The sequence below is a fragment of the Pseudophryne corroboree genome, chromosome 2 (assembly GCF_028390025.1).
Source record: "Pseudophryne corroboree isolate aPseCor3 chromosome 2, aPseCor3.hap2, whole genome shotgun sequence".
Classification (NCBI taxonomy): domain Eukaryota; kingdom Metazoa; phylum Chordata; class Amphibia; order Anura; family Myobatrachidae; genus Pseudophryne; species Pseudophryne corroboree.
The window spans coordinates 63,508,915-63,533,341 of record NC_086445.1 but is presented as its reverse complement, the minus strand read 5'-3'; positions in this window follow the sequence as shown (position 1 = coordinate 63,533,341).

Here is a 24,427-nt window from a genome sequence, read left to right as displayed (position 1 = left end):
CTCTGGAATGCCTATAGCAATTTACAACAAACTTGGCACACATATGCCTTACAATCTGGCAACAAACACTGTGGGAGGAAGACACCCCCAGCACCCCTAGGGGTAGGACAGCAGCACAGAGTATGTCAGCAGACAGCATAACTGTGGAAGGCCTGGAGCAATTTACACCAAACTTGGTCCACATCTGACTTAAAATCTTGGAACAAACTCTGTTGGGGTTATACACCCCTAGCACCACTAGGGGTGGGACAGCAGCACAGAGTATTTCAGGAGACAGCATAACTACCGAATGCCTGGACCAATTTACAACAAACTTGGTACACATCTGACTTAAACTATTGGAACAAATTCTGTGGGGGTAAGACACCCCTAGCACCACTAGGGGTGAGGCAGCAGCACAGAGATTTTCAGCAGACAGCATAACTCTGGAATGCCTGGAGCAATTTACACCAAACTTGCTACAGATATGACTTGGGAACAAACACTATGGGGGTAACACACTATAAGCGCCCCTAGGGGTGGGCCTGCAGCACACACTATATCAGGACATGCATGATATGTCAGTGATGACAAGCCTGCATGTGACAGGGCCAGTGACATGGAGCATAATTCAGACCTGATCGCTCGCTAGCTATTTTTTGCAGCGCTGCGATCAGATAGTCGCCGTCTATAGGGGAGTGTATTTTTCTTTGCAAGTGTGTGATCGCATGTGCAGCTGAGTACTACAAAAAAGTTTTGTGCAGTTTCTGAGTTGCCCAGAACTTACTCAGCCGCTGCGATCACTTCAGCCTGTCAGGTCCCAGAATTGACGTCAGACACCCGCCCTGCAAACGCTTGGACACGCCTGCATTTTTACAAACACTGCCAGAAAACAGTCAATTGCCACCCATAAACGCCCTCTTCCTGTCAATCTCCTTGTGATCGGCTGTGCAAATGGATTCTTTGTAAAACCCATTGCACAGCAATGATCCGCTTTGCACCCATACGACGCGCCTGCGCATTGCGGTGCATATGCATGCGCAGTTCTGACCTGATCGCGGCGCAGTGGAAAAATCTAGCGTGCAATCAGGTCTGAATGACCCCCATGATGTGAGGAGGGGAATGCAGGTAGCACAAACCCACACACTGAGAGTTATATAGTGGAAGAAGCACGGTCCCCCAGCAGCACAGAGTATATCAGGACATACATAATGTGCTGTGCTATAGAAACTGTAAATAAATCGATAATTTCACAGGGGCAGTGACATGATGTGAGGAGGGGAATGGAGGCAGCAGAAAGCCACAGACTGAGAGTTGTATAGTGGGAAAAGCATAGTCCTTTGGGGGGACAAAAATGGGGTCCGTCCACTACACAAAGTGCGTCAGGGAAGCAAAATATGCCTATATACTAGAACTCCAACCGACGTAAATTAACAAACAACTATCATTCTAATTTACCATTATCATCCCGTAGCAAAGCACAGGTATTCAGCTATCTACAATGTTATTTATACTGTGTGTTTATATTTAAATTTATTTTTGTAAACAGACATTCTTAAAATCCCGGGCAATGCTGGTATTCCAGTTAGTACAATATAAAATACTTGGGAAAATGTATTGGTATATACAGGCCCTCTCCTTTCTTAAACCATACTGCTCCATCCTCTACAACGATCATACTGTTATCGGGTGGGTGCAAGGGGATGAGTTGAGACTGGTAAAGTGGAGGAGTCAGGATTAATTGTTTAACTGCCCCCCCTAAAATAAAAGTCTAGATCCGCCCCTGACTAGAAGCATCTAAAATATGCAGTTTACTATGCAGAAGCTATGAGGAATGTCATTACACCTAAAATAAGGTTTCTTAGAGGATCAATTGGTAGGTCAGTGAAAGAACCCCCTCAGGCGAAGCGCCCCTAATTTCCTTTAATCTCCTCTGTATTACCTTGCATGAAGTGGGGGGTGCTGCTATATGTTTGCATCTCTTTGTCAGACTGTCGGTAACTGACCCCTTAGCATGTGACTCATTTGGTGCTTTATCCTACCCATAAACTTGCCACTCTACTGTAGGTGACCACCACTGCCTTCCTAGTGGTTGCGCCGCCCTTTCTACCAGACTACCATTTCTGTTCAGCAGCTGCACCCACTGTGCTCAACTAACATCTCTGCTGCCAACTCTGGTTGCTGGACCCAGTAGGCTCAACTGTCGTTATCTTGTGCCACGATTCAGAGCAGTAGATGTTGAATACCCCATTATACTCCATTATCCCAACCAGGGAAGCAGCCAGGAGACCTTAAAGCACTCACATGCCCTGCGCTGTCTGAACTGCTGGGCTCGCCCCCAACATAAAGTAAAATGGTGGCGTGACATGTGGGCACGACCCTAAAATAATCCTAATCCTCCTCCTCCTCTCTCTCCAGCCCCTCCCCACCTATAGGCTGATTCACTACTGATCTTTGCTATTACGTCCAATGGGGTTGCCATATCATATTGTGATGTCACCAAAAACTCCATGTTCCTTACCATCCAATTGGAAGGTTCTTTTCTCCACCATTGTCAAAGGGATGACCTTAGAAGATCTCCAAAATACCACACACTGCAAATAAGGTAGAATTGCTAACTCTGTATTATATTGTTACTGGTAATTCCATTTCCATGAATCCTCCAAGACAACATCAACAAAGATAGGATGTCCCCACCCACCTGTTTAAGAATAAGTAGCTCAAGAGGTTAAAGTGCTTCTTCATCCTCAGTGAATTACAAATAACCATTCAGTTACAAGATTACACAACATACTGTAACTTAAAATAGCAATCTATGGACCCCTTCTGTTAAACTCCTTAAGCAGTACAATTTCTCTTTAGCTGCCCCTGATCCCACCAACAAGCCCACACTGTTACACTGCTATGTCTACATGTCCGACATTCCCCTGTATAATATATCGTAAATGAAATCAACTGTTGGCTTTGTCAAAGAATTACATTTCTGGGATTTCCCTGGCCAGCTCGTTGGGGGAACTTGTTGTTTTCACATGAGTACTCTTATACTGCTAGTATAGTTATATTTCCATTTCAATGAAGAAACCAAACCCCAGTGGCCCCCATCTGGTGACAGGTTGCTCCTACCTCTTTCTATAATGATGGGCTTTGGTCACTATGGGCATGATTTCAAGTATAGCACAATTTTGTGTGCCCCAAGCCATTGCATGACAAGATCCCTGTGTAACAGAAGAAAGCCATTGTGAAGTAAGCAGCTGAAGCCATGGACGGCTGGTGCTGAGGTTCTATACAAACAGTTGCGGCAGTCTGTAGAAAAGCTGAGAGGAGTAAGGGGCAATTAGGTGGCAATGGGAATCGTTCAGAAGGAGTAGGATACAGTAACTTCTGGACATGGAGAGAATAATATTTAATAATAATAATTTTATTTATATAGCGCTCTTTCTCCAATAGGACTCAAGGCGCTTAACAGATACATAGTATAATATAGTACAGAAAATAATGAAGTACAGAACAGCTTTTCATAAAATACAGTAGCATGGAGATTCTAAAGGGACAATTATGGGAATGCTTGAGTAAAAAGGAAAGTCTTGAGTCTACTTTTGAATGATAATTTAGAGTTAATAAATATGTTTGTCATTAACTTATTGAATGAGTCAGTATATAAAAGAATATAGATAGTATGAGACAAACAAGAGATAATAGTTACTAAGCTTGACGCAACGTTTAAGGTATAGTACTCAGAAGCCACTCTGTATACACTATGCATTCAGAAGCAACGGTCTGGATGCCTGAAAATCATCAGTAGCAGAGCCACCACAAAAGGTAAGTACTTGGGGGCTCTGTCTCTCTGTGTGGCATATCAACGAGTTTTATCATATGCAATGAGTTTTCAAACTTGATGTGTATGATAAAATGCATTGATAAATCAGCCCCTATAATTTAAGTACTGTACAGTGAGAATATATTTAATATTTAGTGGGGCCATTTATCAACGTGTTTTAGCTATTTAAAACTCATTGCATCATATAAAACTCATTTTTCAAACACTTGACAGTTATGAGCTGATTGGCTGGAGCACCACTTATCATACACAACGAGTTTTAAATAGCTAAAACACGAAGATAAATATGTCCCTATATTCTATCTGCCATAACATCTTCTCCTTGGACACTATGTTAATTATGTTAATTGTGGGTAGCAATTATTTATATATGTAAATTTGTAAACTTGTCTATAACTGTCTTACTTGCCTTTGTACTGTTGCTGTATGTTTTCCATGTTTGTATTGTGCTATGGATCTATTGTTGAGAAATACAAATAAAAGAATAATAATCACTTTAGATAGTGGGGAGTCCTGATTCATTCATTAATAGTTATGGATAATATACATTTCTGAAATATCTGCTTATAATATAAAAAACAGAGATCTGGTAATAACTAGAGATGCGCACCGGAAATTTTTTGTGTTTTGTGTTTTGGTTTTGGATTCGATTCCGAGGCCGTGTTTTGGATTCGGACGCATTTTGGCAAAACCTCTTTGACATTTTTTTGTCAGATCCGGGTGTGTTTTGGATTCGGGTGTTTTTTTTCAAAACCCCCTCAAAAACAGCTTAAATCATAGAATTTGGGGGTCATTTTGATCCCATAGTATTATTAACCTCAATAATTTCCACTCATTTCCAGTCTATTCTGAAGACCTCACAATATTATTTTTAGTCCTAAAATTTCCACCGAGGTCGCTGGATGATTAAGCTAAGTGACCCAAGTGGGCGGCACAAACACCTGGCCCATCTAGGAGTGGCACTGCAGTGTCAGACAGGATGGCACTTAAAAAAATTATCCCCAAACATCACATGATGCAGAGATAAATAAAAATAAAAAAGAGGTGCAAGATGGAATTGTCCTTGGGCCCTTCCACCCACCCTTATGTTGTATAAACAGGACATGCACACTTTAACAAACCCATCATTTCAGCGACAGGGTCTGCCACACGACTGTGGCTGAAATGATTGGTTGGTTTGGGCCCCCACCAAAAAAGAAGCAATCAATCTCTCCTTGCACAAACTGGCTCTACAGAGGCAAGATGTCCACCTCCTCCTCATCGTCCGATTCATCACCCCTTTCACTGTGTACATCCCCCTCCTCACAGAGTATTAATTCGTCCCAACTGGAATCCACCATCTCAGGTCCCTGTGTACTTTCTGGAGGCAATTGCTGGTGAATGTCTCCACGGAGGAATTGATTATAATTAATTTTGATGAACATCATCTTCTCCACATTTTCTGGAAGTAACCTCGTACGCTGATTGCTGACAAGGTGACCGGCTGCACTAAACACTCTTTCTCTGGCTGGGTCCACAGGATTATCCACAGGATAACATTGGGATATTGTCGAGCGACAGCGAAAATGGCACCAACACGATCACGACCTTTCTGGCCTCACAGGATGCATTGGGGCCCTCACCATATAGTCCCACCCACTGACTCAGTCAGATCAGTTTTTTGCTTGGTGCGGCAGGAAGCCGCATGGTCACAGGGCTGCTGTGAGAGCAGCCTCAAGCTTTTATTATTTTATTTTTATAGACTTACTATATTGTTTTTTTAGAGCGACTTCTCTTAACAGCGTCTTAAACGCATACTAGAAAGAGTCGCTTCAACAACTCCCCACCGGATCGCAACAACGCTTACCTTCGGGTATCAGTACTGTCTCGACGGGCGTCTGTGTCGGATGTTCTAGCAAGTCCAGCAGACGTTACCAGGCTGTGGCCGGAGCATGGGGAGACGGTGAGTCTATGGACTTCCTCTTACTAGAGGGGTCAGGACACAGCTACACTGATTTGGTGGAGACTACAAACAGTGTGTTGATGCGCCGAACATCTCGAGTGTGACAGCGCTACGCTCCGGGGATCATAGGCGCCAGGACTAGGTAGAGGCCGCGATCCTGGGAGTTTAAGTCAACGGGGGGATTCAGACGCTCTCCTGGCCGTCCCTCCTTCGAGTTCATGGCCAGTTCCCACGTGTCTCTCGTTTCATGAACTGAATGACCTCACTTCCGGCTCAGACGCTACCACGAGGGTACTCGGTCGCAGCTTAGACGCTGCGGTTGTGGTCTCTGGAGATAAACCCGCCAGACCAAGTCGCAGGCCTTAGCGTCTGCATACACGTGGAAGTCGCTCAGCGTCCGTGTCCATTGGTGAGCGTCCGTGTCCGTTATCAGTTATCAAGAGTGGCAGTGTACACTAGTAGCGTCTGAATCCACTCAGCGTCTTACGAGCGTATTTGCTTGGATATGGAAGTGTGGCGAGTCTCCCTGTATCCCGCTCTACGGAGGCAGGGTATACAGTACTAAAAATTCTCTCTACTTCTTAGTATGCATTGTTAATTTTTAGTACCTATTGCATATGAGACCTGTATATTACTGTGTTTTCTGCATGCTATGTTGAAAAAAGAACCAGTTAAAAACAGAAGTACAATTTTCCTATTTATGTATAAGTTGTTATGGAGGTTGTATTCTCATATGACAATGTCTAATGCTTTAACATGTGACTGACTGCTAGTATGTGTGCTGACTTTTCTGTGTAATGTCAGTCCTGTTCTGACCCTCAAATCAGGTGCACTGTGGTCAGATTGATCTCACCTCTATATACTGACATATAGGGTGACTTTCAGTCACAAATTGGGTAGTCAATATCAGATTAATACCATGTCTGTGAGCGGCAAAAGTGATGAGGAGAATTTATCAAGCACTCCTACAGCCCTAACATGCTTATCTTGTAAGTCAGGGGTAATTGATATGAATCAATTGATCACTTATGAGGGTTTGTGTGCAAACTGTTTCGCTTTTCAGCGAAGTAAAAAACAGGAGTTGGTTCAGCCACCAACAGAGCCACCATGGAATATGTTCGCAAAGACTCTATCTTCTATAGCGGACAAGTTAACTCCGGTAGCACCACCTCAAGGGTTAGGTTACACTATGAACCCATACATGCAGCTCCCTTCCTATGGCTTGGTTCCAGTAGCCTCTACAAGCAACCAAGAGACTGGTAAGACTAAGACAGATACGTCTATATGGCAGACTACACAGGATGATACATCGGATGATGATACAATAGATTCGACTCCGTATGATGATCAGTCGCAGAGTTTTAGTTCAGATGATGTAGCTGAACTTATTAATGCTGTGAAGGCTGTTCTCTCGTTGGAAAAGCCAGCCAAGACAGTGTTAAAAACTAAAGCACCTGTATTTAAACGAACAAAGTCAGTGAAAGCTGAATTCCCAGCGTCAGATGAGCTGACGGAAATGATGGATGAGTCTTGGGCGGCGCCCAGTAAGAAGTTTAAGATTCCTAAAAGATGGGATTCTTATTATCCATTTCCAGCTGTGGATTGTTCGAAAAGGGAAGTTCCTCCAAAAGTAGATGCACATGTTCTGCGACTCGTGCATAAATCTGCTTTACCACTGTCATCTACCTCACTAAATGATGTCACAGACAGAAGGGTAGATAGCCTTTTGAAAAATATTTTTTCTCTAGTAGGAGCAGTGGTAAGACCTGCTATGGCTTCGGCCTGGGTAGCAAAGGCAATGGGCGAATGAATAGAGGAACTAGAGAATAGCATCCCTTTTCCTACTAGGGAGCAAGAGAATCGTTTTTGCCGTTTAAGACAATCTGCCCAGTATTTGGAAGAAGCAGCAATTGATGTAGGTACAGTTGCGTCTAAAGCTTCAGCCTTGACAGTAGTCGCTTGCCGAGCAATTGGCTACGTACCTGGAAGGCAGATGCGGAATCCAAGAAAGAATTGGAAGCATTGCCTTTTGTGGGTAATATATTATTGGAAAACCTTTATCGGATATCCTAGAATCAGAGGCTGAATCGAAAAAGGTCCGATTTCCGGCTACCTATAACCCAGGGGTGGCCAAACAGTCGATTGCGATCGACTGGTCGATCGCGGACATGCGACCAGTCGATCGCGATCAGCCGCCCAGCCACCCGAAGCCGCGCCTCTCCTGCCTGCCTCTCTGCCTCCTCAGTCTGGTCTCCGGCAGTGACGGCCAAGTGTATAGCTCAAATCAGGTGCCGGTTCGTTAGCCAATGAGAGCTCGCGGACCGGCGCCTGATTTGAGCTATACACGCCGTCACCGCCGGAGATTAGACTGAGAAGCAGGGCGGCAGACAGGAGAAGCGCGCGCTGCGCTCTCCACACAGCAACGGTGAGGGGCATATCTGGCATTGTGGGCACATGGCTCAGTGGGGGCATATCTGGCAATGTGGGGCATATTTGGCACTGTGGGGTCATATGTGGCACTGGGGGCATATCTGGCTCTGCGGGCACATGGCACTGTGGGGGCATATCTGTAATCTGGCACTGTGGGGGCATATCTGGCACTGTGGGCACATGGCACTGTGGGGGCATATCTGTATCTGGCACTGTGGGGGCATATCTGGCACTGTGGGCACATGGCACTGTGAGGGCATATCTGGCACTGTGGGGGCATATCTGGCACTGTGGGGGCATATCTGGCACTGTGGGGGCATATCTGTATCTGGCACTGTGGGGGCATATCTGGCACTGTGGGCACATGGCACTGTGGGGGCATATCTGTAATCTGGCACTGTGGGGGCATATCTGGCACTGTGGGCACATGGCACTGTGGGGGCATATCTATCTGGCACTGTGGGGGCATATCTGGCACTGTGGGGGCATATCTGGCACTGTGGGCACATGGCACTGTGAGGGCATATCTGGCACTGTGGGGGCATATCTGGCACTGTGGGGGCATATCTGTATCTGGCACTGTGGGGTCATATCTGGCACTGTGGGCACATGGCACTGTGGGGGCATGTGTATCTGGCACTGTGGGGGCATATCTGGCACTGTGGGCACATGGCACTGTGGGGGCATATCTGTATCTGGCACTGTGGGGGCATATCTGGCACTGTGGGCACATGGCACTGTGGGGGCATGTGTATCTGGCACTGTGGGGGCATATGTGTTTGAGGTTTTTACCTGTGGGGGCCAATGTGTTATTTCGTGTGAGGCAGTCATTACACTCTGTGCAGCAAGGCTACGTCCCTTTTTTTAGTTATATCACGCCCACTTTTTGTTATACCACGCCCACTTTTTGTTATGACACGCCCTTTTTTTGCGCGCGCCTGTGGCACGCGCTATTTTTCCTCGTAGGTAGATCACAAAAGCTTTTTAGCTTTCACAGTAGATCACCAACTCCAAAAGTCTGGCCGCCCCTGCTATAACCCTAAGTCCAAGGGTTTAAAATTTCGCTCTTTTCTTTGGCAAAGCAAAGCGAAAGCAAAAGAGGAGCCTAAACAACCCCAGTTTAAATCAAGGGGTAGGAAGCAGTGGGTTAGCAAGAAGCAAGCTTCCAAACCTGAACAGAAACCCTCAGCCTGAAGAGACGAGCCTCCACCTGGAGGATTCCAGGGTTGGGGGCCTACTCCTTCATTTTGCACACATATGGCAACAGTCAACAACAGATGCTTGGGTGCAGAAGGTAGTATCTCAGGGTTATGGGTTCCCATTCAGGAGGCAGCCTCCTCAAAGATTTTTTTTGCACCAGCCCGTCTTGTATAGAGTCGAAGGCCAATGCCCTGCAAGAAGCAGTCCAAAAATTACTGCAGTCAGGTGTGATTGTCCCAGTACCTCCATCACTAAGGGGACAGGGGTTTTACTCCAATCTATTTCTAATCCAGAAACCAAATGGGTCATATCGACTAATTCTAAATCTGAAAATGTTGAACAAATACATATGGATCCCGAAGTTCCACATGGAGACGCTTCGCTCCATAATGTTGGCTCTGGAACCGGGAGATTACATAGTATCTCTGGATGTACGGGATGCTTACCTACATGTGCCCATAGCACTATCACATCAGTGCTACCTAAGGTTTGCCATCCTCCAGGAACATTTCCAGTTCCAAGCTCTGCCTTTCGGGCTAGCTACAGCACCCAGGCTGTTTTTCCAAGATCATGGTGGTTATGGCAGCTTGTCTGCGCAAACAAGGGATAAGAATATTCCCATACCTCGACGACCTGTTAATCTTAGCACAGTCGCAAGATTTACTGTTGAGCCATCTTCAACACACGATAGTTTGTTTACAGAGAGACGGGTGACTCATAAATTGGGAAAAGTCGTCCCTGAATCCGTCACAGCGGATGGTTCATTTGGGGGCCATATTGGATTCAGACCTACAGAAAGTTCTCTTACCAGAGAAAAAGATAGTCAAGGTGCAGGTCATGGCTCAGGAAGCGTTGCAAGCCCAGACAATGTCAGTCCATGCAACAATGCGACTGTTGGGTCTGATGGTGTCAACCTTCGACATGGTGGAATATGCGCAATTCCACTTCAGACCATTGCAGCACATTATTCTGACCAAATGGAACGGAAATCAGACGATAAAGAAGCAGATGATAAAGATTCCAGTAAATGTAAAAAGGTCTCTAGCGTGGTGGCTACAGACAGACCATTTAAACAAGGGGAGATCCTTTTGGATAAAGGAGTGGCAAGTCCTGACAACAGATGCCAGTCTGCAAGGCTAGTGGGCGGTACTCGGAAGCCTATGGTTCCAGGGAAAATGGACTGCAAGGGAAAGTCGCCTGCCGATAAATCTGTTGGAGATAAGGGCCGTTTACTTGGCTCTAGTTCAGGCAAAGGACAATCTACAAGGAAGACCAGTCCAGATTCGCTCAGACAATGCGACGGCAGTAGCATACCTCAATCATCAAGGAGGGACTCACAGCAAGAGTCTGATGGAGGAAGTAATTCCAATTCTAAAATGGGCAGAACTCCATCTCCCGGCATTGTCAGCAGTATTTGTCCCGGGTGTACTAAATTGGGAAGCGGATTTTCTCAGTCGGCACACCATTCAGGAAACCGAATGGGCACTACACCCAGAAGTGTTTCAGACACTGGTGAACAGATGGGGTCTACCGGAGAAAGATCTTATGGCATCTCGTCTAAACAACAAAGTTCCGAGGTACGGATCGAGAACAAGGGACCCAGGAGCGGTCCTTGTAGACGCACTGTCAGTAGAATGGAGGTTTCAGCTGGCATATCTGTTCCCTCCAATATCTCTGTTACCCATAGTAGTGAGAAAGATAAAACAGGCAAAAGGAGCAATGATTCTAATAGCTCCAGCTTGGCCAAGAAGGCATTGGTACACAGATCTGTTGAGAATGTCCGTGGAAGCACCGATACTGCTCCCTCAACGTCCAGATCTGCTAATGCAGGGTCCTTGTTGTCACAGTCATCTGGACCGCCTATCTTTGACGGCGTGGTTGTTGAAACCTCTATCCTATAGGCTAAAGGATTTTTGAAACAAGTAATCCAAACTATGCTTAGAGCAAGAAAGCCTTCTTCGGCCCGTGTGTATCATAGAATATGGCAAGCCTATATTCACTGGTGTACTGGAAAAAATTTCAATCCGAGATCTTTTAAAGTAGCTAGGATTTTGGATTTCTTTCAGGCAGGATTGGATAAAGGGTTGAAAGCTGCTTCCTTGAGGGTTCAAGTTTCAGTGTTAACAGTATGGTTACAGCAGAAGATTGCTGATTTACAGGATGTACGTAAATTTTTTCAAGGAGTAGTACATATTCAACCTCCATTTGTTCCTACTGCAGCTCCCTGGGATTTGAATTTAGTTCTTAAATTTCTCCAGGGTCCTCTGTTTGAACCACTTGAGAGAGCAGATCTGAAGTGATTAACGGTTAAAGTTCTTTTTTTTACTGGCAATGGCGTTAGCCAGAAGAGTATCAGATTTGGGAGCATTATCGTGTAAGTCTCCTTTCCTAAGTTTTTCCAGACAGAGCAGTTCTCAGAACGAGATCTAGCTATCTTCCAAAGGTGGTGTCAAAGTTTCACCTGAATGAAGAGATTGTAGTCCCAGCTTTTCAGGTATCGGGACTATCTACATGGTCCGGGCTTTAAAAATCTACATAGATCGTACTAGTGCCATCAGGAAAACAGATGCTATCTTCATCCTCTACGGATTCCATAGAAGAGGATGGCCTGCTAGTAAACATACGCTGGCGAGATGGCTCCGAATGGTAATATCAGATGCTTATTCTCATGCAGATCTCCCTATTCCGGCTAATGTCTCTGCACACTATACACGTAAGGTAGGTCCTTCTTGGGCAGCACAACAGGGTGCTTCAGCAGAACAGATATATAGGGCAGCCACATGGTCTTCCGTAAACACATTCATCAGACATTATGCCTTGGATACTTTTGCCTCTCATGACGCAGACTTTGGGCGAAAGGTCCTCCTGTGCAATCAGGAGCGTCCCCACCACTAAAATGGCTTTGGGAATCCCAATGTTATCCTGTGGATAATCCTGTGGATCCAGCCAGAGAAATATACGGTATGGTAAGAACTTACCGTTGATAACGTGATTTCTCTTATGTCCACAGGTATCCAAAGGGATCCCACCCTGATGCATCTGATTTGAGGACCTAGACTAGGGGTGGGTGCCGGATGCGGCCCGCGGACCGATCGTGCCTGGCCCGCTGTGCCCCACCAGAGTGCAATGACAAGCGGCCCGACAGGGGGACGATGTTTGCCGTAATGTGTAAAAAGGGGGACGATGTCTGCCGTAATGTGTAAAAAAAGGGCACGCTGTCTGCCGTAATGTGTAAAAAGGGGACTCTTTTTGAGTATTTTGTGTGTGGCCCTCGAATATTCGCTGGAAGTGTTAAGCGGCCCCCCAGCTGAAATAATTGCCCACCCCTGATCTAGACAATCACTAAAACCTCTTCCTTCTTGTATGGAAGGGTGTGCATGTGTGTTCTTATCGCCTAAACAGGTCTCTGCCTGATGTTCCTGCCTAAAATCGCTGTGGAAAGAACTGATCTGACTGAGTTAGTGGGCGGGACTATATGGTGAGGGCCCCAATGCATCCTGGGAGGCCAGAAAGCTCGTGACCGTGTTGGTGCCATTTTCGCTGTCGCTCGACAATATCCCAATGTTATCCTGTGGATACCTGTGGACATAAGAGAAATCACCTTATCAACGGTAAGTTCTTACTGTAACGTATATTTCGGAGTACACACTGGAGGGGGGGCAACTTAGGTAAAATAAAGCTAGTTTGTGCAAGGGCCTCCAAATTGCCTCTTTTTTCTGCCAGTATACGTACGGACTGTCTGACGTGCCTACTTCGATGCTGTCACTCATATAATCCTCCACCATTCTTTCAATGGTGACAGAATAATATGCAGTGACAGTAGACAACATTTCAGTAATCGTTGGCAGGTCCTTCAGTCCGGACCAGATGTCAGTTTTCGCTCCTGACTGCCCTGCATCACCGCCAGCGGGTGGTTTTGGAAATCTGATCCTTTTCCTGGCAGCTCCAGTGGCGGTAGAAAATGAAGGAGGAGCTGTTGGCGGGTCACGTTCCGCTTGACTTGACAAGTGTCTCACCAGCAGGTCTTTGCACCTCTGCAGACTTGTGTCTGCCGGAAAGAGAGAAACAACGTAGGCTTTAAACCTAGGATCGAGCACGGTGGCCAAAATGTAGTGCTCTGATTTCAACAGATTGACCACCCGTGAATCCTGGTTAAGCGAATTAAGGGCTCCATCCACAAGTCCCACATGCCTAGCGGAATCGCTCCATTTTAGCTCCTCCTTCAATCTCTCCAGCTGCTTCTGCAAAAGCCTGATGAGTGGAATGACCTGACTCTGGCTGGCAGTGTTTGAACTGACTTCACGTGTGGCAAGTTCAAAGGGTTGCAGAACCTTGTACATCGTTGAAATCATTCTCCACTGCGCTTGAGTCAGGTGCATTCCCCCTCCTTTGCCTATACCGTAGGCAGATGTATAGGCTTGAATGGCCTTTTGCTGCTCCTCCATCCTCTGAAGCATATAGAGGGTTGAATTCCACCTCGTTACCACCTCTTGCTTCAGATGATGGCGGGGCAGGTTCAGGAGTGTTTGCTGGTGTTCCAGTCTTCGGCATGCGGTGGTTGAATGCCAAAAGTGGCCCGCAATTCTTCGGGCCACCGACAGCATCTCTTGCATGCCCCTGTCATTTTTAAATAATTCTGCACCATCAAATTCAATGTATGTGCAAAACATGGGACGTGCTGGAATTTGCCCACATGTAATGCACGCACAATATTGGTGGCGTTGTCCGATGTCACAAATCCCCAGGAGAGTCCAATTGGGGTAAGCCATTCTGCGATGATGTTCCTCAGTTTCCGTAAGAGGTTGTCAGCTGTGTGCCTCTTATGGAAAGCGGTGATATAAAACGTAGCCTGCCTAGGAACGAATTGGCGTTTGCAAGATGCTGCTTCTGGTGCCACCGCTGCTGTTCTTGCTGCGGGAGGCAATACATCTACCCAGTGGGCTGTCACAGTCATATAGTCCTGAGTCTGCCCTGCTCCATTGGCCACATGTCCGTGGTTAAGTGGACATTGGGTACAACTGCATTTTTTAGGACACTGGTGACTCTTTTTCTGACGTCTGTGTACATTCTCGGTGTCGCCTGCCTAGAGAAATGGAACCTAGATGGTATTTGGTACCGGGGACACAGTACCTCAAGCAATTTTCTAATTCCCTGTGAATTAACGGTGGATACCGGACACAAGTTTAACACCAACACAGCTGCCAAGACCTGAGTTATCCGCTTTGCAGCAGGATGACTGCTGTGATATTTAATCTTCCTCGCAAAGGACTGTTGGACAGTCAATTGCTTACTGGAAATAGTACAAGTGGTCTTCCGACTTCCCCTCTGGGATGACGATCGACTCCCAGCAGCACCAGCAGCAGTAGGAGTTACACTCAAGGATCCATCGGAGGAATCCCAGTTAGGAGAGGACTCGTCAGACTTGCCAGTGACATGGCCTGCAGGACTATTGGTGTTCCTGTGTAAGGAGGAAATTGACACTGAGGGAGTTGGTGGTGTGGTTTGCAGGAGCTTGGGTACAAGAGAAAGGGATTTAGTTGTCAGTGGACTGCTTCCGCTGTCACCCAAAGTTTTTGAACTTGTCAATGACTTCTGATGAATGCGCTCCAGGTGACGTATAAGGGAGGATGTTCCTAGGGGGTTAATGTCCTTACCCCTACTTATTACAGCTTGACAAAGGCAACACACGGCTTGACACCTGTTGTCTGCATTTCTGTTAAAATAATTCCACATCGAAGAGCTGATTTTTTTTGTAATTTTACCAGGCATGTCAATGGCCATATTCATCCCATGGACAACAGGTGTCTCCCCGGGTGCCTGACTTAAACAAACCACCTCACCATCAGAATCCTCCTTGTCAATTTCCTCCTCAGCGCCAGCAACACCCATATCCTCATCCTGGTGTACTTCAACAGTGACATCTTCAATTTGACTATCAGGAAGTGGACTTTGGGTGCTCCTTCCAGCACTTGCAGGGGGCATGCAAATGGTGGAAGGTGCCACCTCTTCCCGTCCAGTGTTGGAAGGTCAGGCATCGCAACCGACACAATTGGACTCTCCTTGGGGATTTGTGATTTAGAAGAATGCACAGTCCTTTGCTGTGCTTTTGCCAGCTTAAGTCTTTTAATTTTTCTAGCGGGAGGATGAGGGCTTCCATCCTCATGTGAAGCTGAACCACTAGCCATGAACATAGGTCAGGGCCTCAACCGTTCCTTGCCACTCCGTGTCGTAAATGGCATATTGGCAAGTTTACGCTTCTCCTCCGGCGCTTTTAAGTTAGATTTTTGGGTCATTTTACTGAACTTTAGTTTTTTGGATTTTACATGCTCTCTACTATGACATTGGGCATTGGCCTTGGCAAACAACGTTGATGGCATTTCATTGTCTCAGCCATGACTAGTGGCAGCAGCTTCAGCACGAGGTGGAAGTGGATCTTGATCTTTCCTTATTTTACCCTCCACATTTTTGTTCTCCATTTTTTAATGTGTGGAATTATATGCCAGTAATATATCAATAACAATAGCCTACTGTACTGTACTGTACTATACATGTATACTGTTGGTCACCAAAATGCTGCACTGTAATACTATATATACTGCTCACTAAAATGCAGCACAGATATGGAATGGATACTTGCAGTGACACAGAGCTGCAAGATACAGCAATGGCCTACTGTACAACTATATACTGTTGGTCACCCAAATGCTGCACTGTACTACTATATATACTGCTCACTAAAATGCAGCACAGATATGGAATGGATACTTGCAGTGACACAGAGCTGCAAGATACAGCAATGGCCTACTGTACTGTACTACTATTATACTGGTGGTCCCCAGTCCCCACAATAAAGCACACTGAGCACAGATATTTGCAGCACACTGAGCACAGATGTGGAGCGTTTTCAGGCAGAGAACATAGATATTTTCAGCACACTGAGCACAGATATTTGCAGCACACTGAGCACAGATATTTGCAGCACACTGAGCACAGATTACGGAGCTTTTCAGGGAGAGAACGCAGCCACGTCCTCTCCGTTCAATCTCCAATGCACGAGTGAAAATGGCGGCGACGCGCGGCTCTTTATATAGAATACGAATCTTGCGAGAATCCGACAGCAGGATGATGACGTTCAGGCGCGTTCGGGTTAGCCGAGCAAGGCGGGAAGATTCGAGGCTACCTCGGAACCGTGTAAAATAAGTGAAATTCGGGGGGGTTTGGATCACGGAGAACCGAACCCGCTCATCTCTAGTAATAACTCATACCATCGGAGTTGGTTTTGCACTCTGCGGTCTGGATGCCATTCCTTCCGTCCGGTTACTGCCTGTTCCCGTTTCAGGTCTCTTAACTCTTTTCTCTTCTCTGCAATCTTGTCATTTAATGTCCTGATCAGATCAGGGATGAGAGTGTACTTGTGTCTGTTGTACCATAACTTTTCTGGGTACGAGAAGGTCTTTCTTCCCTCCAGAGCTGACATCACTAGAGCTTCTACTTTCCCTGTGTGCTGATTGTGCTCGACAATCTGTCTCAGAACTTTGGTCTGGTCCAAGGATCTTCATGACAATCTCTTTGAAGTCCCAAAATGGACAGTATGGATTTTGGAATATCCACATCATTAGCTTTGTACGCATCGTTATTCCATGTGCTCTCTCAATGAAGAAAGTAATCAGAGCTTCAATTTCTTGCTGCACTTCACATGGCTCAAGGTTTTTAATTGCTCGAAGAGACTCTTGTGGGCCCAAATTCTCTCAATGACTCATAGGGCTGTTGATTTCTGGTGTAAATCATACTTTTTAATTCACACAGTTACACAGTTTGTGAGTGTTAGATGCAGACTAGTTTCTCTAAGATGCTTCCACGGTTTCTCGCGTCCTGCCAGGCCACGATTTGACTTCTCACAAGGCAAGGCCTTTTAACTGTCTGATGAGGATTTCCATCTTCTGAGTTTCATTGAATGGATATAGTTTAAACATAAACTAGAGCAGTGATCTCCAACCCGTAGCTTGCCGTAGTATTTTCGGTAGCTCACAGAGTGCACGGACTTGAGCAGTCACTGGCACTCCTCCTCCCTTCATTTTTAATATGGTGCCGGCCGTTAGCCAATCAGAGCTCGTGGACTGAGAGTGGCGGCACCTGATTGGCTGCTGGGCCGCGAGTTTTGATTGGCTCACTTACCGGCACCATATTTTAAATGGCCGCCGCCGCCGGAGACTCTGTCACCCTCACTGCAGCCGCTCTCCAGACTTCACAGGAGAGGCGCGCGCTGCGCTCTCCTCCCCTTCCATCCCTCATACAGGAGGAGCAGCACTGGCGGCAGTAGAAGAAGCCAGCAAGGATTAGCACTGTGTGGTGCACTGTATCGGACACTGTGGGGGGGGGGGCATTTTATCTGGCGATGCGGGGGGCAATTTAAATGGCACTGCGGGGGGAATTGTATCTGGCATTGGTGGGGACATTGTATCTGGCACTGCTGAGGGGCATTATTTGTGTATCTGGCACTGCTGAGGGGCATTATTTGTGTATCTGGCACTGCTGAGGGGGATTATTTGTGTATCTGGCACTGCTAAGGGGCATTATTTGTGTATCTGGCACTACGCGGGGGGGCATTACTTGTAGTTGTGAGGCCACACCCACTTTTGTGAGCCACACCCACTTTCACAGGAACGCACATGCATTGGGGGGAGTGGGTAGCTCCTTCAGAGGTTTTATTTTCCGAAAGTAGCTCACACCCCAATTAATGTTGGAGACCACTGGACTAGAGCTCGTATTTTAAATCCTTGAGCGTACTGGTGACTGTGCATCTCCTGAGTAGGTTGGTAACCAAGGTGCTCCAAGATGGTAGGTTTGTAACCATGGTGTCCAAGACGGCATGGTTATTGGTGAAACAGTTGACATGGATGACAGTTTCTGGCCAGGCCCTCTCCATGGTCTGGACTTGCCAGAGCAATCTGGGGTTCCTTTGTGGCACTCTATTGTCATATGCAGTGGGGTTGCCTGCTTGCAGTTCCATGGTTGGTCCTGTTCGTGGACACCAAGTGTGACACCCGTAGTGGTGGATGTTGTGTGTGTAGTGCGGATCGTACCTGGTTGTAGAAGGCCTTTCTTAGTAGACTTACTGTCACGGTACAGCAGAGAAGTAGAGAACCCCAAAAATCCCAGATGTATGGAAGATACCAGGAAATAAAGTGACGTTTACATTTATTAAACTATGGATACCTGTTTGTAAAGGAGTAATCGCAGATTAAATAACACAATTTTACAATTCCATATAGGCCACTATTACTGTAATACTGTAATACTTGAGATCCAGGCTGATGTTATAGGCAACAATATTGGGCCATGGCCCTCATTCCAAGTTGATCGCTAGCTGCCGTTGGTCGCTGTGTAGCGATCAGTGAAAAAAAACAGCTAATCTGCGCATGTGTATGCATCGCAATGCGCACGCGTGTCGTACGGGCACGAAGTCCTTTGTGGTTTTGCTCTGGTTCTAGCGACGATTCCAATCGCGCAGCCGAATGCAAGGAGATTGACAGGAAGTGGGAGTTTCTGGGTGGCAACTGACCATTTTCTGGGAGTATTTGGAAAAACACAGGCGTGGCCGGGCGTTTGCTGGGCGGGTATCTGACGTCATTACCATGTCACTCGTCGCAGCAATCATCGCACAGATTAAGTAACTACAGGGCTGGTCTTGTTCTGCACAAAAAGTGTTTGCTGTTGCGAGGCTGCACAGGCGTTTGCACTTCTGCAAAGTGAAGATACACTCCCCCGTTGGCGGCGACTATGCGTTTGCACGGCTGCTAAAAGAAGCTAGCGAGCGATCTACTCGGAATGAGGGCCCTTGTTCAGATAAGCAGTGCAATGTCAATAATGTATTATTCAAAATAGTTTCTAAAAATAAATACTATTGCTACTGTACACTAATGGGGGAAGCTTGTTACTGTACACCCAGAATACTCTATCTCGTGACTGTAAAGCGCTACGGCAACTCACACTGTGGCCATAAAACACTTAATATAAAAAATCAGCAAACACAATAAAGACCTGGTAGTGCTATAACTCAAATGCTTTCAATAACAGCAGAAACAACATTCACTGTAACCGGGTAATGGAAAGCAAACAAATGCTCAATCACTTTTTTTTAGCACAATGAGTCCTGGCAAGGCATGGGTTAATCTGTATTCTTCACTGCACAGCTTTTTCTTGGTGCACACATAAACATGAATAAAGTAGGCCACAGGTTCTCAAACTCGGTCCTCAGGACCCCATACGGTGCATGTTTTGCAGGTCTCCTCACAGAATTACAAGTGACATAATTAGCTCCACCTGTGGACCTTTTAAAATGTGTCAGTGAGTAATTAATACACCTGTGCACTTGCTGGGATACCTGCAAAACATGCACTGTGTGGGGTCCTGAGGACCGAGTTTGAGAACCACTGAAGTAGGCAATTGGAGTTTAAAATGCTCAATTACAACTGAGAATCTCTGTGCATATGAGGTAGGTCACTGTTGCGCTTCATGCACCTAAGCATAGAAAGTTTGTCAGTGGAAAACAGCCACTGATAGTATGACGTACCATTTCGTATACAGATGTAGCTGCAGTTGCACATATGTTGCATGTCAATTTAATAAGCATAGTCTGCTTGTGTGTTTTCACACATCAATGCAAATAAGACCCTTTTTTAGAGAAAAAGATGCATGAAAAAGACGTTCAGTGTTAGTAAACTCACTTGGGACTAGGCACAACTAAAAGAGCAGTTTAACATGACTGCAGCAGCAATGACGGAGGACACATCTGTATACTGATGCAATTGATGACATTGGATTGACATTCTTTTCCCGTTGCTGCTTTTTACTTTGGCACCATGTCCTATATGGGCTAATATCTGTGGCTGGAGTGTCACTTTGTCCAAGTACTTTTCTATATATAGAGAGAATATAAGACTTTGACTGCAATACCCCTTTCAGACCGCCACCACTAAACACGGGTTATTGGCATATGACCGCGCATAACCCGTGTTCATGTGCGGTCTGAAAGGTGCAAGAGTTGAAATACCGAGTCAAGTGACCCGGTATTTCAACCCTGGTCATGAGCAGTCGCCGCTGACGTCACCAACCCGGCAATATGCCGTGTTGAAGTCAGCGGCGGCGGGGAGCCTGAGGCAGGTCGCACACTGGAAGCTCCCGTGTCAGGCTCCCATGTGCGACCCGCCTCAGGCTGTCTGAAAGGGGTATAATTGACCCACTTACCATTAGCACTACTCTTAGGATAATTTAGGGAGTAATACTTTCTTTTATTGTACAGCAACAGTATCAACCTCATCCGGAGCCGAAGCTAGAACGTTTCCCCCATACAGTGCTAACATTTTGAAAAGACCCACCCCAGTGTTCTAAAGAGATAATGTCGCCCTAGATTGGTTTTTCATATAATGCCCATAGTAGTGGAATACTGTGCAACATGAGTACACTCAGTTCATATTATGACATTTTACAGTGCCCTCTGTTCACATTATGCTACAATACAGTGCATCCAGTTCATATTATGCCACATTACAGTACTCCCAGTTCATATTATGCCACATTACAGTACCCCCAGCATAGATTATGCCACATAACAGCACCCCCAGTTCATATTATGCCACATTACAGTACCCCCAGATCATATTATGCCACATTACATTACCCCCAGTGCAGATTATGCCACATTACATTACCCCCAGTGCAGATTATGCCACATTACAGTACCCCCAGTGTAGATTATGGCACATTACAGTATCCTGAGTTCATATTATGCCACATTACAGTACCCCCAGTCCAGATTATGCCACATTACAGTACCCCCAGTCCAGATTATGCCACATTACAGTACCCCCGTGCAGATAATGCCACATTACAGTACCCCCAGTGCAGATAATGCCAAATTACAGTACCCCCAGTGTAGATTATGGCACATTACAGTATCCTGAGTTCATATTATGCCACATTACAGTACCCCCAGTGCAGATTATGCCACATTACAGTACCCCCAGTGCAGATAATGCCAAATTACAGTACCCCCAGTGTAGATAATGCCACATTACAGTACCACCAATGCAGATAATGCCACATTACAGTACCCCCGTGCAGATAATGCCACATTACAGTACCCCCAGTGCAGATAATGCCACATTACAGTACCCCAGTGCATATAATGCCAAATTACAGTACCCCCAGTGCAGATAATGCCACATCACAGTACCCCAGTGCATATAATGCCACATTACAGTACCCCCGTGCATATAATGCCAAATTACAGTACCCCCAGTGCAGATAATGCCACATTACAGTACCCCAGTGCATATAATGCCACATTACAGTACCCCCAGTGCATATAATGCCACATTACAGTACCCCCAGTGCATATAATGCCAAATTACATTACCCCAAGTGTAGATAATGCCAAATTACAGTACCCCAGTGCATATAATGCCACATTACAGTACCCCCACTGCATATAATGCCATATTACAGTACCCCCAGTGCAGATAATGCCAAATTACAGTACCCCAGTGCATATAATGCCACATTACAGTATCCCCAGTGCATATAATGCCAAATTACATTACCCCAAGTGTAGATAATGCCAAATTACAGTACCCCCAGTGCAGATAATGCCACATTACAGTACCCCCAGTACAGATAATGCCATATTACAGTACCCCAGTGCATATAATGCCAAATTACAGTACCCCAAGTGTAGATAATGCCAAATTACAGTACCCCCAGTACAGATAATGCCATATTACAGTACCCCAGTGCATATAATGCCAAATTACATTACCCCAAGTGCATATAATGCCAAATTACAGTACCCCAGTACAGATAATGCCATATTACAGTACCCCCAGTGCAGACTATGCCACATTACAGTACCCACAGTACAGATAATGCCACATTACAGTACCCCAGTGCATATAATGCCACATTACAGTACCCCAGTGCAGATTATGCCACATTACAGTACCCCCAGTACAGATAATGCCATATTACAGTACCCCAGTGCAGATTATGCCACATTACAGTACCCCCAGTGCAGATAATGCCACATTACAGTACCCCAGTGCATATAATGCCACATTACAGTACCCCCAGTGCATATAATGCCAAATTACATTACCCCAAGTGTAGATAATGCCAAATTACAGTACCCCAGTGCATATAATGCCACATTACAGTACCCCCAGTGCATATAATGCCATATTACAGTACCCCCAGTGCAGATAATGCCAAATTACATTACCCCAAGTGTAGATAATGCCAAATTACAGTACCCCCAGTGCAGATAATGCCACATTACAGTACCCCCAGTACAGATAATGCCATATTACAGTACCCCAGTGCATATAATGCCAAATTACAGTACCCCAAGTGTAGATAATGCCAAATTAGAGTACCCCCAGTACAGATAATGCCATATTACAGTACCCCAGTGCATATAATGCCAAATTACATTACCCCAAGTGCAGATAATGCCAAATTACAGTACCCCAGTGCATATAATGCCACATTACAGTACCCCAGTGCAGACTATGCCACATTACAGTACCCCCAGTACAGATAATGCCATATTACAGTACCCCAGTGCAGATTATGCCACATTACAGTACCCCCAGTGCAGATAATGCCACATTACAGTACCCCCAGTGCAGATAATGCCACATTACAGTACCCCAGTGCAGATTATGCCACATTACAGTACCCCCAGTGCAGATTATGCCACATTACAGTACCCCCAGTGCAGGTAATGCCACATTACAGTAACCCAGTATAGATTAAGCCACATTACAGTGCCCCAGTGCAGATAATGCCATATTACAGTACCCCCAGTACAGATTATGCCACATTACAGTACCCCCAGTGCAGATTATGCCACATTACAGTACCCCCAGTGCAGATAATGCCACATTACAGTACCCCCAGTGCAGATAATGCCACATTACAGTGCACTCAGTACAGATGTCATATTACAGTACCCCAGTGCAGATTATGCCACATTACAGTACCACCAATGCAGATAATGCCACATTACAGTACCCCCAGTGTAGATAATGCCACATTACAGTAACCCAGTATAGATTAAGCCACATTACAGTACCCCAGTGCAGATAATGCCATATTTCAGTACCCCCAGTACAGATAATGCCATATTACAGTACCCCAGTGCAGATAATGCCATATTACAGTACCCCCAGTACAGATAATGCCATATTACAGTACCCCAGTGCAGATAATGTCATATTACAGTACCCCAGTGCAGATTATGCCCCATTACAGTACCCCAGTGCAGATTATGCCACATTAAAGTACCACCAATGCAGATAATGTCATATTACAGTACCCCAGTGCAGATTATGCCACATTACAGTACCCCAGTGCAGATTATGCCACATTAAAGTACCACCAATGCAGATAATGTAATATTACAGTACCCCAGTGCAGATTATGCCACATTACAGTACCCCCAGTGCAGATTATGCCACATTACAGTACCCCCAGTGCAGATTATGCCACATTACAGTGCACTCAGTACAGATAATGTCATATTACAGTACCCCAGTGCAGATTATGCCACATTACAGTACCCCAGTGTAGATAATGCCACATTACAGTACCCCCAGTGCAGATAATGTCATATTACAGTACCCCAGTGCAGATTATGCCACATTACAGTACCCCCAGTGCAGATTATGCCACATTACAGTACCCCCAGTGCAGATTATGCCACATTACAGTGCACTCAGTACAGAGTGCACGGGTTAATTTTTGGAAAACTGGACCAGCCCGAACTTTCTGATTCTCAGTGAATCCGAGACCTAGCTCGGGTTTTCCTGCCAGGCCCTGATCTGAGAATGAGGCAAAATTATATTTTCCCGGCGTCGGATCTTGCGTATTCTGGATTTGTTCAAAGTCCCTCCCGCGTGGTTCGGGCACCATTTCACAAAGGACCCTGGATGGTTAGGGTGTGGGCTGCAGTGACTGTGATTAAGGGTTGAGGGCTACTG